This window comes from Garra rufa, chromosome 1 (assembly GCF_049309525.1).
Source record: "Garra rufa chromosome 1, GarRuf1.0, whole genome shotgun sequence".
NCBI classification, from domain to species: Eukaryota; Metazoa; Chordata; class Actinopteri; order Cypriniformes; family Cyprinidae; genus Garra; species Garra rufa.
In genome coordinates, this window is record NC_133361.1 from 67,949,907 (window position 1) to 67,954,906 (window position 5,000).

The 5,000-nt window shown below is 47.4% G+C and overlaps 1 non-coding gene across 1 annotated transcript; it reads right to left on the reverse strand.

The window, feature by feature from the left end:
• Window positions 1-2,891: 2,891 nt before the first annotated feature.
• Window positions 2,892-2,964, reverse strand: trnar-ccu (transfer RNA arginine (anticodon CCU)). The gene has a single exon. It is a non-coding gene; the product is annotated as a tRNA-Arg (tRNA).
• Between the last annotated feature and the right edge of the window lie 2,036 nt (window positions 2,965-5,000).

The window sequence follows — 5,000 nt, forward strand, 5'->3', positions numbered from 1 at the left end:
TCCATTGACCTCTGGGTTATGGGCCCAGCATGCTTCCGCTGCGCCACTCTGCTCACCTTGATGTAGAGCCCGTACACTGGTCTTTTCAACATCACTTGATTCTGGCACACGTTTCTAACTTGTCTTGCAGCACCTGAGCACATATAAAAGTGAAACAAGATCAGCAGAGGATGGTTTCGATCCATCGACTTCAGGGTTATTGGCCCAGCACGGCTTCGTTGCGCCACTCTGCTGAAAGTCACCCCAGATGGGACTCGAACCCACAATCCCTGGTTTAGGAGGCCAGTGGCTTATCCATTAGGCCACTAGGGCTGTCATGCAGCTGCTTACTTTTTCTTTTAGGTCTTCATCTCATTCAGCTTCTGGATGAACAACTTTTGTGAGAGGACCAAGTGACTTTAGGTTTTCACAAACAGGCTCTGAACATTTCTCTTTTTTGGGGGCTCTGTCATATATACAAGCGCAGAAGTCTTAGCAGAGGAAGGTTTCGATCCATCGACCTCTGGGTTATGGGCCCAGCATGCTTCCGCTGCGCCACTCTGCTTGACTTGATGTAGAGCTTGTGCACTGGTCTTTTCAACATAACATGATTCTTGCACAAATTTCTAACTTGTCTTGAAGCACTTGGGCACGAATAAAAGTGAAACAAGCTTAGCAGAGGATGGTTTCTATCCATCAACCTCTGGGTTATGGGCCCAGCACACTTCCGCTGCGCCACTCTGCTTGACTTGATGTAGAGCTCGTGCACTGGTCTTTTCAACATAACATGATTCTTGCACAAATTTCTAACTTGTCTTGAAGCACTTGGGCACGAATAAAAGTGAAACAAGCTTAGCAGAGGATGGTTTCGTTCCAATTGACCTCTGGGTTATGGGCCCAGCACGCTTCCGCTGCTCCACTCTGCTTGACTTGATGTAGAGCTCGTGCACTGGTCTTTTCAACATAACATGAATCTTGCACACATTTCTAACTTGTCTTGAAGCACTTGGGCACAAATAAAAGTGAAACAAGCTTAGCAGAGGATGGTTTCGATCCATCGACGTCTGGGTTATGGGCCCAGCACGCTTCCGCTGCGCCACTCTGCTTGTCTTGATGTAAAGCTTGTGCACTGGTCTTTTCAACATAACATGATTCTTGCACAAATTTCTAACTTGTCTTGAAGCACTTGGGCACAAATAAAAGTGAAACAAGCTTAGCTGAGGATGGTTTCGATCCATCGACCTCTGGGTTATGGGCCCAGCACGCTTCCGCTGTGCCACTCTGCTCGCCTTGATGTAGAACCCATGCACTGGTCTTTTCAACATAACTTGATTCTTGCACACATTTCTAACTTGTCTTGCAGCACCTGGGCACATATAGAAGTGAAACAAGCTTAGCAGAGGATAGTTTCGATCCATCGACCTCTGGGTTATGGGCCCAGCACGCTTCCGCTGCACCACTCTGCTCGCCTTGATGTAGAGCCCGTGCACTGGTCTTTTCAAAATAACTTGATTCTTGCACACATTTCTAACTTGTCTTGCAAGACCTGGGCACATATAAAAGTGAAACAAGATTAGCAGAGGATGGTTTCGATCCATCGACCTCTGGGTTATGGGCCCAGCATGCTTCCGCTGCGCCACTCTGCTTGACTTGATGTAGAGCTCGTGCACTGGTCTTTTCAACATAACATGATTCTTGCACAAATTTCTAACTTGTCTTGAAGCACTTGGGCACGAATAAAAGTGAAACAAGCTTAGCAGAGGATGGTTTCGTTCCAATTGACCTCTGGGTTATGGGCCCAGCACGCTTCGCTGCTCCACTCTGCTTGACTTGATGTAGAGCTCGTGCACTGGTCTTTTCAACATAACATGAATCTTGCACACATTTCTAACTTGTCTTGAAGCACTTGGGCACAAATAAAAGTGAAACAAGCTTAGCAGAGGATGGTTTCGATCCATCGACCTCTGGGTTATGGGCCCAGCACGCTTCCGCTGCGCCACTCTGCTTGTCTTGATGTAAAGCTTGTGCACTGGTCTTTTCAACATAACATGATTCTTGCACAAATTTCTAACTTGTCTTGAAGCACTTGGGCACAAATAAAAGTGAAACAAGCTTAGCTGAGGATGGTTTCGATCCATCGACCTCTGGGTTATGGGCCCAGCACGCTTCCGCTGTGCCACTCTGCTCGCCTTGATGTAGAACCCATGCACTGGTCTTTTCAACATAACTTGATTCTTGCACACATTTCTAACTTGTCTTGCAGCACCTGGGCACATATAGAAGTGAAACAAGCTTAGCAGAGGATAGTTTCGATCCATCGGCCTCTGGGTTATGGGCCCAGCACGCTTCCGCTGCACCACTCTGCTCGCCTTGATGTAGAGCCCGTGCACTGGTCTTTTCAAAATAACTTGATTCTTGCACACATTTCTAACTTGTCTTGCAAGACCTGGGCACATATAAAAGTGAAACAAGATTAGCAGAGGATGGTTTCGATCCATCGACCTCTGGGTTATGGGCCCAGCACGCTTCCGCTGCGCCACTCTGCTTGTCTTGATATAGAGCCTGTGCGCTGGTCTTTTCAACATAACATGATTCTTGCACATATTTCTAACTTGTCTTGCAGCACTTGGGCACATATAAAAGTGAAACAAGATTAGCAGAGGATGGTTTCGATCCATTGACCTCTGGGTTATGGGCCCAGCATGCTTCCGCTGCGCCACTCTGCTCACCTTGATGTAGAGCCCGTACACTGGTCTTTTCAACATCACTTGATTCTGGCACACGTTTCTAACTTGTCTTGCAGCACCTGAGCACATATAAAAGTGAAACAAGATCAGCAGAGGATGGTTTCGATCCATCGACTTCAGGGTTATGGGCCCAGCACGGCTTCGTTGCGCCACTCTGCTGAAAGTCACCCCAGATGGGACTCGAACCCACAATCCCTGGCTTAGGAGGCCAGTGGCTTAGCCATTAGGCCACTAGGGCTGTCATGCAGCTGCTTACTTTTTCTTTTAGGTCTTCATCTCATTCAGCTTCTGGATGAACAACTTTTGTGAGAGGACCAAGTGACTTTAGGTTTTCACAAACAGGCTCTGAACATTTCTCTTTTTTGGGGGCTCTGTCATATAAACAAGGGCAGAAGTCTTAGCAGAGGAAGGTTTCGATCCATCGACCTCTGGGTTATGGGCCCAGCATGCTTCCGCTGCACCACTCTGCTTGACTTGATGTAGAGCTTGTGCACTGGTCTTTTCAACATAACATGATTCTTGCACAAATTTCTAACTTGTCTTGAAGCACTTGGGCACGAATAAAAGTGAAACAAGCTTAGCAGAGGATGGTTTCGTTCCAATTGACCTCTGGGTTATGGGCCCAGCACGCTTCCGCTGCTCCACTCTGCTTGACTTGATGTAGAGCTCGTGCACTGGTCTTTTCAACATAACATGAATCTTGCACACATTTCTAACTTGTCTTGATGCACTTGGGCACAAATAAAAGTGAAACAAGCTTAGCAGAGGATGGTTTCGATCCATCGACCTCTGGGTTATGGGCCCAGCACGCTTCCGCTGCGCCACTCTGCTTGTCTTGATGCAGAGTCTGTGCACTGGTCTTTTCAACAAAACGAATCTTGCACACATTTCTAACTTGTCTTGCAGCACCTGGGCACATATAGAAGTGAAACAAGCTTAGCAGAGGATAGTTTCGATCCATCGACCTCTGGGTTATGGGCCCAGCACGCTTCCGCTGCACCACTCTGCTCGCCTTGATGTAGAGCCCGTGCACTGGTCTTTTCAACATAACTTGATTCTTGCACACATTTCTAACTTGTCTTGCAAGACCTGGGCACAAATAAAAGTGAAACAAGCTTAGCAGAGGATGGTTTCGATCCATCGACCTCTGGGTTATGGGCCCAGCACGCTTCCGCTGTGCCACTCTGCTCGCCTTGATGTAGAGCCCATGCACTGGTCTTTTCAACATAACTTGATTCTTACACACATTTCTGACTTGTCTTGCAGCACCTGGGCACATATAAAAGTGACACAAGCTTAGCAGAGGAAGGTTTCGATCCATCGACCTCTGGGTTATGGGCCCAGCACTCTTCCGCTGCGCCACTCTGCTTGACTTGATGTAGAGCTCGTGCACTGGTCTTTTCAACATAACATGAATCTTGCACACATTTCTAACTTGTCTTGAAGCACTTGGGCACAAATAAAAGTGAAACAAGCTTAGCAGAGGATGGTTTCGATCCATCGACCTCTGGGTTATGGGCCCATCACGCTTCCGCTGTGCCACTCTGCTTGACTTGATGTAGGGCTCGTGCACTGGTCTTTTCAACATAACATGATTCTTGCACAAATTTCTAACTTGTCTTGAAGCACTTGGGCACGAATAAAAGTGAAACAAGCTTAGCAGAGGATGGTTTCGATCCATCGACCTCTGGGTTATGGGCCCAGCACGCTTCCGCTGTGCCACTCTGCTCGCCTTGATGTAAAGCCCATGCACTGGTCTTTTCAACATAACATGATTCTTGCACAAATTTCTAACTTGTCTTGCAGCACCTGGGCACATATAAAAGTGACACAAGCTTAGCAGAGGAAGGTTTCGATCCATCGACCTCTGGGTTATGGGCCCAGCACGCTTCCGCTGCGCCACTCTGCTTGACTTGATGTAGAGCTTGTGCACTGGTCTTTTCAACATAACATGATTCTTGCACAAATTTCCAACTTGTCTTGAAGCACTTGGGCATGAATAAAAGTGAAACAAGCTTAGCAGAGGATGGTTTCGATCCATCGACCTCTGGGTTATGGGCCCAGCACTCTTCCGCTGCGCCACTCTGCTTGACTTAATGTAGAGGTCGTGCATTGGTCTTTTCAACATAACATGAATCTTGCACACATTTCTAACTTGTCTTGAAGCACTTGGGCACAAATAAAAGTGAAACAAGCTTAGCAGAGGATGGTTTCGATCCATCGACCTCTGGGTTATGGGCCCAGCACGCTTCCGCTGCGCCACTCTGCTTGACT